Below are 13,989 nucleotides of genomic sequence, written 5' to 3'. Positions count from 1 at the left end.
TTGGAGTGCCTGGGTGGCTCAGGCAATTGAGCATCCGACTCTTGATTTCGACTCAGGTCAGGATCGCACGGTTTGTGGGATTGAGCCCTGCATCAGGTGCTGAAAGCCTGGAGCCTGCTTGAGATTCTCTCTCTCTCTCTCTCTCTCTCTCTCTCTCTCTCTGCCCATCCCATGCTCATGCCCTCTCTCTCAAAATAAATTAAAAAATTAAAAAAATAAAAATAAAATGGAAGAAAATGATCTCATACTGGCTATTCTCTAAGAGGACTCTGGGCACTAGGTGATGTGAGGCTGGCTGGGTATTTGGGGTTCAGATTGGGACATAGAGAACCCATAGAGAATGTGGGTCCCAATCCACATCACCCCAGCCACCACCGTGATCCCTGGACGCGTCACCACCAACCTCCTTGGCTCAAATCGCTTCCCGCTCTGCACCCATAGCACACAGATTGCAGGTAACTTTACTCCAGAGAGCCAATTAGCACAGACCCAGCCTGGGTAATTACAGTCTGATAAGATCCTTGCGGCAGATATCCAGGGCAGATAAAGCACTAGGAAGCCATTTCTCAGCAGAACTTGGTGGGAAACAGTATTATAACTTGCCTTCCCTCTCCCCGTCTCTGCCCTTGGTCCCCCACCCCTGCCTCTCCCAAAATGAAACCGGGCCCAGGGAAGAAGGAGACGAGAGGGGATGAGAGAGACCCCAGAGTGGAGAGCCGCCCTCTCCCCGGCCTGGGCCACAACCTGCGCTTGCCTCTCCATCAGCCCTGACAGGTTGTCGTTATCCAAAGCTGGACATGGGAGCAACTCACTGGGAGAGCCAAGGGATTCTTGTCACCAGACAAGTCAGGTGACCTGACGCGATGGTTGGGCCGGGCGACCGGGCTCTACTCACAGTGGCCTCTGGTCCACAGCCACCGTCCACATTCCCTCAGACCTCAGGGGCTCCCACCTCCTGCCCTCCCCATGCCCTCTGGACCTGGGCAGAGGCTGCTGCTTTCTGTGAGCCTGTCTCTCTTCCTCCTCCTCCTCTATCCCACATTTGTCACCTGGACCTCCCCAGCTGCCCCTCACCAGCCTCCCCACAGCCACTTGGGGCTGCCTTTGGTCCGCTCTGCCAGAGGAACTGTTTTAAAATGCAAATCCGGTTATGCCATTCCCTTGCTTAAAACTCTTTGGGTGGCTCCCCACAGCCACCAGGAAAATGTGCAAACACAGCCTTAGCATGGCCGATTCCTTCCTGTCAGATCTGTTAAGAAACAAAACATCGCAGATCCTGTCAAGATCCACTGTGTACCATTCTCCACCCCAGTTTTCTTTTTTGAGGTCTTCAGCTATAAATTTTTCTTTTGTGGCTTTAAATTGTTTAAATTAGCCAACAGTCAAGTTGACCTCTGTTTGCGTTTTTCTTAATGTTTATTCGTTTACTTTGAGAAAGAGAGAGAGAGCATGTATGTGCGTGAGCAGGGGAAGGGCAGAGAGAGGGAGGGAGAGAATCCCAAGCGGGCTCCACACTGTCAGTGCAGAGCCCTGCGCGGGTCTCATCAAGAGTCAGGATGTGGGGGCGCCTGGGTGGCGCAGTCGGTTAAGCGTCCGACTTCAGCCAGGTCACCATCTCGCTGTCCGTGAGTTCGAGCCCCGCGTCAGGCTCTGGGCTGATGGCTCGGAGCCTGGAGCCTGTTTCCGATTCTGTGTCTCCCTCTCTCTCTGCCCCTCCCCCGTTCATGCTCTGTCTCTCTCTGTCCCAAAAATAAATAAATGTTGAAAAAAAAAATTAAAAAAAAAAAAAAAAGTCAGGATGTGGTTAACCGACTGAGTCACCCAGGCGCCCCGACCTCTATTTTTGGTGCACGGTTCCGTGAGTTGTAACATATGCAGATGTACACAGCGCCCTCACACTCAGAATACAGACCAGTGTCCTCAGTCCTGAAAAGTCTTGTGTCACTGTGTGTGGTCAAACCTCCCCTCCTTCCCTAACTCCTAAACTGCGCCCGTCTGTTTATCACTATAGTTTGCTTTTAAAGAAGCACCGTCCGTCCATGCGGTGGCACAGAGCGTAACCTTTTGAGACTAACGTCTTCACTCGGCGTCTTCGAGACCCATCCAAGTTGCTGGGTGTGTCAATAGTTTGTTCTCCCTTTTTATGGCTGACTAGTATTTCATTTCATGGAGGAAAACGGGTCCGTTAATCCACTCCCCTGAAGACGTGCCTGCTGTTTCTTCTTACGGGGGGACCTTCTTCCCCTCCTCATCGTCCTTACCAGTCTGACTCCTCATCCTTCTTCTTCAGACAGCAGTTTACACATCTCTCTGCCAGGGAGGCCTCTCAGACTCTAGACAGAATTAGGTTTTTAGGTTTTTCCCCTAGTACTTCCTGCAGGAAGTACCTGCTCGCTTCAGGGTAGCTTTTGGGTTAAATCACCTGCCCCGCCCCCCCACCAGCCGTAATTTTCACGAGGGCGAAACGATGCAGTCACATTGTCCACTGCTGTATTTCTGTCACCCGGTGAGTCCTAAGAAATGTGTGTTCGGTAAATAAATGTCGGCTTGATTTTATAACCCTGGGGTCTCGCATTGTACCAAACATTCAGTACACCACAATGGGTATGTGACAAATTAGTGAAATTAGTGGGGTTTTCTTGTTTGTTTGTCTTTTGGGTTTTTTTGTTTGTTTTTTGGTTTTGGGGTTTTTTGGGGGGGGTACATCCCTCAATAGACACGTTGGTTTATGCTGCTTTATCTGTACTGACCAACCTTCTGAGTGTTCTGAATCGCCAGTCTTCTTCCCTTTTCTGAGTTACAAAGGGAAACTGAGGTAGCTTATAATCATGATACACTCCAATAACACAAAGATATAGCCTGGGATAAAGTGAAACTGAGGAAGAGTCAGAATGGGAGACGTAGAAAAAGCTAGAACGCAGGAATTCCTGCCATTAAGCCTGAGCTTCCTGGCAACCAAAGACAAAAGGGAAGCCATGAGTGACAGATTTTTGTGTTGCCCGTCAGTCAGAATTACACCAGTTTCCCTGGAGAAGCTGGAGCTGAGGGAAGTTTCTCATCTGAGGCTTCAAAAAGGAATGTGGAATCAACTTTGAAAATACCGTTCTTCCTTTAAATGTCATCGCTAGACCCTTAACTTTCCGGTCAGGCGTTCCTTTGGTGGGACCTTGAAAACAGTCTGCGTAAATACAAGCCGATAAATCTACTTCCATGTGGAGCCAAAACCATTCGGTCCAGATGTTCAGCTCTCTGATTGTCTGGCTTCATCCACAGATAAAATCTAGAATATCTGGGGGCGCCTGGGTGGCCTGGTCGGTTGAGCGTCAGACTTCGGCTCAGGTCATGATCTCACAGTTCGTGTATTTGAGCCCCGCGTCGGGCTCTGTGCTGACAGCTCAGAGCCTGGAGCCCATTTTGGATTCTGTGTCTCCCTCTCTCTCTCTGCTCCTCCCCTGTTCATGCTCTGTCTCTCTGTCTCAAAAATAAATAAACGTTAAAAAAAAATTTAAAAAAAATCTAGAATATCTGGAGGAGTAGTTGGGCACAGGTCCTTCAGATAATCCTCCACGAATATGATTTCTTGCCCCGGGCTTTTCACGACAGCCAGCAGCAGACAATTGGAGTTTATGTTTCCCGGGAAGGGTGTGGCATGTTCGCATCCTGTGTTGTCAACACAGGGCAGCACGCATCCCTCACAGGCCAACCAGACGGGTGACAGGATCACCATCCTCCTATTCCATCAAGGCCTCAGCAAGGCCCTCATCTGATCAGGCTACCATTTCCCCTCCACCCTCAGCTAGGCCACCAATATATAGTTGTGGATGAGGCCCCCTCCCCATCCCATGCCCCCGGTCTATGCAATGCCAGGAAGGACCCTTTTGAAAATTTGGTTCAGTTTCAGGAGGATTGGAAAAAGAGAACTTTAAGATGATATCAGATCCTGGGCTGAAATACTTTTAAGAGGATGAGAGTATGAGCTAACATTTGGATATAGAATGCATTGCTATGTGCATATGCTCTTCCTGAATGCTGGGCAGGAGGTGGGCTGGGCATGGCTCACGTTATCCCCATTTTACAGATGGTGAAAAGGTACTTAGGAGGTTAAATGAGCTTCCTAGAGCCACTCAGCATAGTATGTCAGAACCAATACTTTAGTTTTTCTGGACTCAAATCCTGTGTCCTTTGCACTTCCCATTCCATATATTAATGTTCTACAATACTACATGCTGACGTGGTATAAAGATTTTGTGAAATAATAAGAGAGGCAATTTGTATCTTTAGATCAAGAAGAAGGAGTTTCCAGTCTCAATAAAAGGGATTTGGGTTAGACATTAGGAAGATATTTCTGCCGGGGAGAGTTGTAAATCATAAAAACAGGCCACTGAGGGGGACGCTGGAATTTTCTTACTTATAACCTTTAAAAATGTGAGTGCTGATCTTGGTCGGAGGACAGTTTTGGGGTTATCCTATTTAGAGACCTCATGTCTGCCTTGAGTTTCCTTTTGACTTCCACCCTATCCTTCTGTGGCCCGGCCTGGGCTTCTTGGGGGTGGGTGGCAGGGGGTGGGGGGGCGGGCACCATTAGCCTGGGGCCCTTGCCATTCATTGATCCATTCAACAATAGTTGTTGTGCTAAACCAAAACTGTATCAGAGTCTCAGCAGGATTGTTTACACCAGTTCAGGTGCAAAGGCTTTGATGAAGGAACTAGTTACAGAGACGTGGGCAGGTCAGGGGAACCAGCAAGGCGCAGTGAGGGATCCGAAACCAGGAGTGACGACCAGGCAGCCACATGAGGCAGCACTGGGGCTCAGGGAGCCCTGGAGTCACAGGCATGAGGCTGTCTGGCGCAAGCCTTAGGGAGGACTGACCCTTCTGCCAGGTTCCCAGTGTCAGAGCAGGGAGGGAGTGGGAAAGAAACCCCCACCTCTCTCTCCCCTGCCTTCCCATCTCTCCCTGAGGCTGCACCGGCCTCGGCCAACAAGCAGCTGGTCACCGGGAGAGTCTGGAAGGTGTAGCACCCGGAGGTCAGCTTCCTGAGGCCGGAGAAGGGCAGAGATGGGCGGGCCCGGCCCGAGTGAGGAAGGAGCACACAGAGAATAGCCAGCACGGTGGGCGCCAGGTCCACAGCACCCCTGCCTCCCCCTGCTTTTACTCTGACAGTCGCCACACACACACGCCATGCGCAAACGAGGAAAGGGATATGGCACAATAACGTGGCCGTGCGCGTGATGCAGAAAAACTGAGCAGGTGGAGTGTTGCAAGCCGAAGGGGGCTCTTTTAAGCGGAGTGGCCTGGGGCCTCCGAGGAGGTGACCCTGTGCAGAGATGCGGATGAGGGGAGGGCCTGGCTGCCTGGTTCCAGCAATGGGTGAGAGACCCTCATACCCGAGGCCACGCTTCCACCTGGGCCACTGGGGAGGCAGGCTGGTGTGGCACAGTGCGTGCACACGCGCATAGCGACAGCTTCCTTCGGGGGATGGGGCCGCAGCGTGGCTGCTGCGGGGGCTGCGGGGCTTCCTGGGCGACAGGCGCGGGTGGGGAAGAAGGCCGCTCTTCCCAATCGCTAGGCAGTGACCCAGAAAATGCCTCAGACTCCCGTGGCTTCTTCCCAAGAGCTTGAAGAGAGTGGCAGCTGGTGGACAGGTGGCCGAGCACCCACACTCAGCTCCTGCTGCTCCCCGCAGTGGTCTGGGGGCTCTGGAGTTGGCTATAATTGGGACTGAGGGACTCACACCCACCCCCTCCCCCCAACTCAGGCACAGACGTGTTCCTCACAATCAATCAATCAATCTCTTCTCTCTCTCTCTCTCTCTCTCTCTCTCTCTCTCTCTCTCTCTCACACACACACACACACACACACACACACACACACACACACTCCTAGAAGTACAGGGTTCCAGGAAAGCCAGCCTGTGTGCTGGTTCTGGGAGGCCCTCTTGGAAGAAATGACCTTCAAACTGAGACCAGAAGGCAGAGTAGGAGTTAGTCCAGCAAAGAGAAGGCAGGAAAACGGTCCAGGCAGAGAGAATGATGTGCAAAGGCCCTGAGGTGAGGGGAAGCCGGCTTCCCTGGACCCAGGAACACAAAGAAGTTCAGAATGGCTGTGGCAAGAATTGGGAGAGGTCCTTCAAGCAGATGCAGCAGGGGGGCTGGGGGCCTCCACACTCTCCTCTGGTCCCTCCTGTGAGCTTCTAACTGGGAAGGACACACTTTTCCTGCATCTGGAGAGCTTTACAGTTTGCAAGATGCTTCCATGTCCATTTTTTCATCTGGTTTGCTGCCCGCTAAGATGAACGGCAGGGCCGAGATTCTGAACACTGGTGAGGACAGAAGCTCTGTGACACCTGGTGACTTGTTCAAGGGCACACTGCTAAGGGTCAGGACTCACAGTCTGGTCTGGCTCCTAGCCTGATACTTGCCTCCCTGCAAAGTTCTATACAGACTCCTTGCCTGGGGCCAGGGTGATGGCCCAGTCTGTACCCCAGGCCGCACCCTCCCGGAGGCTGCCCTGCCTCCCCCTGGCCTTGGGCTCCCACCCTGGTGATGCCCCCTGAGACAGCGCACACACTCAGCTGTCCTGAGGCCATGCCTGGTTCTGTGCTCTGTGGCTGAAGCTTTGATTCCCGAGTCCCCCCGAGTCCACGTCCACACAGGCAAGGGGTGCCTGGGCGGGGTCCCCGCACAGATTCCAAGGTGCTTTCTCTCCTCTGAAGAGGACAGGAGATTGCAAGTGTTCAGGTGTGAAAATTTCCTTTTACAGCAGTTCTGCTCTCGTGGGCACTCCACCTTACCCACCTGCCTCATGTCCTTGTTTCATACGTTTGTCTGAGCGCCCATGTTCTCCCTCCCTTGCTCCCTTGCTCCCTTGCTCGAGACTCTGTTATGTGTCCTGGGCTCTCTGGCCTTCTTAGACGTTGTCTGCCTTTCTAGGAGCTTCTCTCTCTGCGTGGTGGCCCTAGCTCCTCAACCCCCATCCCTCCCAGCCATACTCTCATTTCCACGGCAACCCCAACCAGAGAGGGGAGCCCGCCCCCCCCACCGCCTTGCTTTCAGGGAGTCAAGTGGTTGAGGAGACATCATGACTCACCAGCCTCCGAATAACCTGGTTGGGCAGGGGGAGCGGGGAACGAGGGGACAAAGAGACTTTGAGGCCAAGGAAAGAGCAGCTATTAGTCACCAGGGGGAGAAAAAGAAAAGGAATTGATCAGACAGCAGGTGGTCCGAGAAAACTCCCCACGCCCAAATCAGCCTTGAATTTAATAAGGGACAGGAATTAGAGTCGTGGGTGGATCTGCATTGCTACTGGCCCGGTCCCCTCTGTGCCCCAGCCCCCGGGGAGGAAGAAAGGCGAGCAGGCGGGCACCTGGGTGGATGCCTACTTGTGTCTTTGGAAGCTGAGGGTAAGAATGAGAGGAGACAGAGAGGAAGGAGATGTAGGCAAGAGAAGAAAAGAACAAATAGCCACTAGAATCTCCAGGGGCTCTGAATATCTCGCATGCATCCCAGTGACGCGACCCAGTGCAGGGTCTTTTGTAGCTGGACGCTTGTCCTCCCTTCCTTCCTTCCCTTTCACCATGTGACCAAATATGAGTTAAGTAGTTAACAGTAGTTGTCAGCACCTATAGGTATCAGACTCTGGGTAGATGCAGGGAATCAGAGGTGAGGGCGCACGATCCGTGCCCTCAACATGTTCAGTCTAATGAGAGATAAAGGCATGCACACAGTGACTCACCCTAATTGATGTCACAGTGAAAGGGATCTGTGTAGGGTCCGGTGGTGGCCCAGCTCTGACCAGAGGGCTGGGAGGGCTTCACGGAGCCTGGCCTCTGAGCCAAGACCTGGAAAACAAGTCAGAGCTAGCGCAACAGGCAGAGAGAGGAAGGGCAGTCCCAGCAAGAGGAAGAGCTGTGCGGTTCCTGGGTGGCTCAGTCGGTTAAGTGTCTGACTCTCGATTTCGGCTCAGGTCATGATCTCAAGATTCGTGGGTTCAAGCGCCAGGTCGGGCTCTGTGCTGACAGTGTGGAGCCTGCCTGGGACTCTCTCTTTCTCTTAGTCTCTGCCCCTCCCCTGCTCACACACACACTCTCTCTCTAAATAAATAAATAAACATTAAAAAAAAAGAAGAGCTTTGGTAAAGGATTGGGGGTCACTGATGGGCACAGTGTGTTTGGGGAAAATGTAGAATGTGGGAGCAGGAGAAGCTAGTAGCTGATGTCCCCTATAGGGCCCTGCTTAACAAGTGGCAGCAGGATGGGGGGTTGAAGAGGCTCCCAGCTTCTGGGATAAAGGACCTGCCTCCTTCTCCCTACACTGGTCAATGTGACTAAGCCACACTCCCCAGCGTAAGGTTCTAGAGAAGGGTAAGGAGACCAAGAGACCTTTGTTTATGTGGCCGTCGAAAGGGTCTGGGCTTTTGGGTGGCTTGGCTTTTGGGTGGAGGCAGCAGGGACTGGGCACATCCTTCTAATCGTACCCACTCTTTTCTTCAGTTTCTAGTCCTGCAAGATCTTCCTCAAGCCCCTCTCTACCTCCTCAGAGAACATTCACCTTCACTTACCTATGGCAGCCTCAGGACAGAGTCCAGCTGTTCCTGCCCTCATTCTATGGCAGAAATGGGAGCAGAGCCCTGAGGAATCCCAAGGAGAATTGGAATAGGAACACTTGAGATGAGGATTTCTTATTGTAAATGAGCACAAACAATTTAGAAAGCAAATTGGAAAGGTGTATCCAGAGTCTCCTGAAAATCCCTCACTGGCTCCCCATTACCTTAAGGATAAAATGTGAACTCGTTGGTAACAGAACACGGGCTGCCCCTCCTAGCCGCTCAGTCTCACCTCCCCTCATGAGCGTCTGGGGACCCCTCCACACCCACATCTACACCCCACGGTCCTTGTGCCACCAGCAGGTCCTGGAATACACTGTGTTTTCTGGAGCTGTTGTGACTTGAATCTTGCTGTTTTCGCTGTCCAGAATTCCCTTCTTTACCTTATCCACCAGGGTGACATTCCCTACCATTGCAGCAGCTTGCTTGGCCTTACCCATATCCCTCGGCTTATTTGGAAGTAATTTCCTGGGTCCCCGTAACTCTTTGCATCTCACATTTGTAGTATTTATCAAACTGTATCTTTTATGGACTTGTGCCCCACTAGCCAGCAAGCCCCATGATGGCAGAGTGAGCTTTTTCATCTTTGTATCCCCAGTGCCCAGGACAGTCTCTGGCACATAGTAGGTGTCCAAGGAATATTTGGTGAAAGCATGTATAAGTCATGAAAGTTATCCTGCCCCTTGATTTGATAATCTCAGTTGTAGACATTTATCCTAAGGAAATATTACATCCCTTTGATCAGTCTGTAATTCTTTCCTGTATCTCTTCTCTTATTTTTTAATGTTTATTTATTTATTTTGAGAGAGTGAGCACAAGCAGGGGAGGGGCAGAGAGAGAAGGAGACAGAGAATCCCAAGCAGGCTGACAGCGTGGAACCTGACACGGGGCTAGAACCCACAACCCGTGAGACGATGACCTGAGCTGAAATTGAGAGTCGGACGCTCAACCGACTGAGCCACCGAGGCGCCCCTGGATCTCTTCCCGATCTATCGCAGTATTTGCACGTCAATTATTTACCAAATGCTTACCAGGCACCAGGCAAGGTGACCAGACCGACCATTCCCTTCTGCCTGGTGCCATCCTGGTCTTACAGCTGGGAAGTTCATTGTCCTGGAAATCAGTCCCAGGCAAGTCAGGCGGGCTGTTCACCCTGGTGCCAGACTCCATTTTTCATAGGCTGGAGTTAAAGTTAAGAACCAGATGCTCCAGGTCCTGCCCTCAAGGAGCTTACATCCTAAAAGCAGGGGATGACCCCAAACGTAACCATGAGCATGCTGTTACAAAGCTTGGCACCAACTGCTGTGAATGCATAGGGTAAAAAGCAATGGTTGCTGCATGTGTGTGTGCGTGTGTGTGCATGTGTGCGTGTGTGTGTGTGGGGTGTCAGAGGACGGTTTGTAAAGGGGGTGGTATTAGAGCTGGGCAGAGAGAGAACTGTAGGGTTCTCCTGACAGACAAGGCAGGCTGCTCACAGACACCTCCTTGGGGCTCGTGCTCCATCCTGCCCCACGTTCTGTGCTGTGTGTGGTTGTACAGCTATTGTCTCCAAGGGAAGGGTCGTGCTTCTATTTAGTTTCTCACACCCTTCCCTGTGCCAGCCAGCGGTTGCCCTTTACTGTCTGCTGCTCCCTGGTTTCTAGGCTTCTTGGCACAGAAAAGATTCCAGGTATTAGCCCCCCATCTTTGGTCACCTTTGCAAGCGGGGTGTGCCTAACTCGAACGCTTTTCGCCTTGCTCCAGTGTGGTGTTGTATGCCCTATGCGTTTTCAAACCAAAGCTCCTGCCTCAGGCAGTCCTCTCCTGGCCTTGCCTACTTTCTCCGGTAGCCACCTTCCATGACGGCATGAGGGACAGGGCGCGTTATGGACTGAATCGTGTCCCCCACAAAATCCCGTGGGACTGTTTTGGGAGACAAGAAGGAAAGTGACTTTTAGTCTCTGGAACAGTGAGAAAATAAACTGTTGTCTAAGTCTCCTAGCCCACGGCACTTTGTTAGAATGGCCCATGCTGACTAATGTAGGGACGCTTTAATATTTCCCAGCTGAGAGTCTGGCCTCTTCAACTGAACCAGGCCCATCGGGGCAGAAGCCTAGTCTTAGACTGATCCCACATGGACAGGGCCCAGCATGGTGAACGGTAAAAACCTAGTCATTTCTGAGGGGCAACGAGAAGAGGGGAGATCTTAGGAGCAGCAGGAAGGAATGGGGGTCTTAGGACAAAGCCATCAAATGTGTGAACAAAAGAGCCGATGACACTCACCCTCCTTGTCTCCTTAGATGTCTCTCCTCTCCCAAGAGTGGAGGCACGGATCATATTCTGGAGATGCTCTAGGCAATTGTTGTCATTGAAGGCAGGACTTTGGAGGTCCTTTGGAGGTCTCATGTTCTAGAATCCTGACATCTTTCTTTGGTCAGTTGCTAGACGCCTATTACAGTTATGAAACAATTTTATGGTTGGCCCTCACAATCAGGCTTGGACATAGGGACCTGGCATTAGCCCTGTTTTACAGATGGGAACACTGAGGCTCAGAGGCCAAGTGCCCTGTACAAGGTCACATACCCACTGGATGAGGGACCCAGGCCTCAGCTCCAGGTCTCTTTCCCTCCCAAGTCCGTGAGCTTTCCACCCCATTGCCCTGGAGCAAAGACCCCATCACTCGGGTCGGTGTGGCCTGGGCGGCCCCTCTGACCAGTGGATCACCCAGTCCCTTCTCATTCCTGCCCTGTGGTCAGGGAGCATGTTCCCTGGGCCGAGAAGGCAGCCCGCAGCTATTCTTTCCACAATTGCTCCTTTCAGTCCAGATTTGTTTTTTGATTTGTTTTCTGTTTGTCTTTTCTTCTGGGGAGGGCAGGAGGGATGGGGGAGGCTCAGCCTTTTCTGCGAGCTCTGTGTTTATTTCTCCTTCTGTTGTGTGGGGATTTTAAATGACGAGGCTTTGATTTTTCTGCCTCCTTGGGAGATTTGTGCAATTTTTAAAAAACACACTGGCTCTGGTGCTACATTGCTGCCCAATTTCGCCTGCTGAGGAACCCATGGGTCTGTGAATGAGCGCCTTCCCCCTCCTTGTGCGGGGCACACAGAAGGCACGGACTCCGTGCTTTGCTGGGCGAGAGTGGGGGGGCAGAGAATGGGGGCAGGAGAGACGCCAGGTATGGAGGGGGCCTCAGAAGAGCGTCTCCGCCAGCCTGCATTGGAATACTCACGCTCAAACATACAAGCCCACCCTCAGCCCTGAGAAGCCACGACGTGACACGAGAGAAGGAGTGCGAGTGTACATTTGCCTTTGGCCAAGAGCGTACATCCGAGGGAGCAGGCGTGAGCACGGTTCTGGAGACACTCGAGCATGTCAACGGGGGAGACGTGCCAGCTCTATGTACTTGGGCACACGCGTGTGTTGCCACATCCGTGGGAAGATGTCCACGGAGCCCGGATAACCATGCACTTCCTGGGCGCAGAACGGTAAACGTGCCGAGGAGATGGCAGGTACACGTGAAATGTTCGCGGAGCCCGGACACGGTATCAGGAGACCCGAGGTCAAGTGCCCAACCTACTCCGGCGATGGCAGTACGTATTTTGAAGCAGATTCAGGAGTGAGCAAAGGCACACGCGTGTGCACCCGTGTTTCTGTTTGCGCCAGCCGAGGAGCGTGTCACGGTGTGTCCTGTGTCCCTGTGGGTGTGCATTCTTGCGTGTGCTTGGGGCTGGATGAACACACGTTTGCAGGGACCATGGGAAGATGCACCTCCCGGATATACGTGAGAGAACGTCGGGGTGTGTTTGTGCCTGTCAAAGAGCCACAGCAGCGGCAGTGAAGCGGAGGGCAAATGGCGTAAGCTGCCTCCGTGTCTGGAGACTCCGGAGCAGGCCCCGTGCGGGCTGCGACTCGAGCGGTGGCCGTTACCATGGCTATCACTAAAAAGACACTGCTGGTGCCTGTTTGTTTTCCAAATCCCCAATCTTGTGACAGTCCCTTCTGAAACTCAACCCCTTTCCCGGGCTGCTGCCTTCCCTCTCAGATCAGGAGATGAGAGTTCAGTTCCCTCCCAGTCTCCAGAGGGAGCAGAGGGGGAGGTCAGCCGGCCTATATTCCAACCCCCCTCCCCTCCCCCAAATCTCGGAGCATCTGGGGATGACTCAGGACCCTCTTGGAGAACCGGGGGGCTCCATGAAGATAGATAGCCCCCTGCACATCTTTGGGCCGGATCTCCTGGCCCAGCTCATGACTAACTGGCTGCCAGTTCCGGGGGGGGGGGGGTGCTAAGGATGATGCAGGGAGTCACGGCTGCAGATTGACAAGAGCTTGGCCTGGCAGCCCAGGCGGGGGAGGGGGACTATAGACAAAGGCCTGGTCCCAGGCTACGCTGGGCAGGCCTGCACACCATGACAAATACCTGCTCTCGGCCCCTTGGCGAGTCTGTGACTCGGTGACAGGGAGGCTGGAGGGATCGCCATGAAGGAGGAGGAAGGCTGAGTCAGGCTGTGGGAAGCTCCCTCCCACTCATAGGTGATGGGTCACAGCAGCTCATCTCTTTAAAGGCAGGGCCAGTGAGACCCAAGTCACAGGGTCCCTTTGCATATCAGCGAGTCAGCTTCAGAGATTCCAGGCCACATGCTGGACTGGCAGCCAGGCCTTCTCTGTATCATGGGTAATACAGAGCAGAGAGGGGGCACAGCCCATGCACGCCTCCCTGGAGGTGCACGGCAACAGGGTGCCCCCCACTTCTCCCTCCAGACAGCTCCCTGAGGGCAGGCGTCGTGTCCTTTTCAATGACACCGGATCCTCCCTCCTCCAAGATGGCACCCTGCACCGGGCCCTGGTGACAGCAGGAAGTCAGTACATGTTCTCTGAATGAAAGGCAGTGCCCTGGGAGCCCTCAGACCTGCATGTTCCCATGTGGGACCCCGACTGTATGTGGGGACACCTCTTTACCTTTTCTCAACATTGCTTCCTTCATCTAAAAAATGAGGAGTTTGGATTGAATTATCTCTACACTTCCAGCACTGACATTTCATGATTCTATTAACTAATTGAATTGGATGGACATTATAGGGAATGTTGAACAACAGGCTAATTTTTCTTTGAACATTAACCAGATCCCCGGGCTGTGTCATTGTCAGGTCAGCAGAAAGCAGACTACGAAATACTCCTACCTTCTCTCCTTTTGTCAGTGAACAGACTCATCGCGTCCTTCCTGGAACCTGCAATGGGGAGTTTGAAGATGTGTTCTGAGATTTCTGGTGGTTGAGATGCTTTGGGCACTAGCTGGCCCTTCAGGGGCAGGAGACCCAAGCTCCCTTCCGTGGTAACAGCCAGGCCTCTGACTCTGCTTGGGGAGTCAAAGTGGGGGCTACAGAAAAGTGGTGGGGTTTTTTTGTTTGTTTG

General features: G+C 52.7%; 1 long non-coding RNA gene across 1 annotated transcript in view; it reads left to right on the top strand.

The window, feature by feature from the left end:
• LOC111556568 overlaps positions 1-13,989 on the top strand; it is a 343,041-nt gene that overhangs the window by 271,797 nt on the left and 57,255 nt on the right. The window lies entirely within an intron of this gene.

The sequence above is a fragment of the Felis catus genome, chromosome D1, assembly GCF_018350175.1.
Source record: "Felis catus isolate Fca126 chromosome D1, F.catus_Fca126_mat1.0, whole genome shotgun sequence".
NCBI lineage: Eukaryota > Metazoa > Chordata > Mammalia > Carnivora > Felidae > Felis > Felis catus.
The sequence above is the reverse complement of the archived record's forward strand: the minus strand, read 5'-3'. Positions and strand labels throughout refer to the sequence as shown.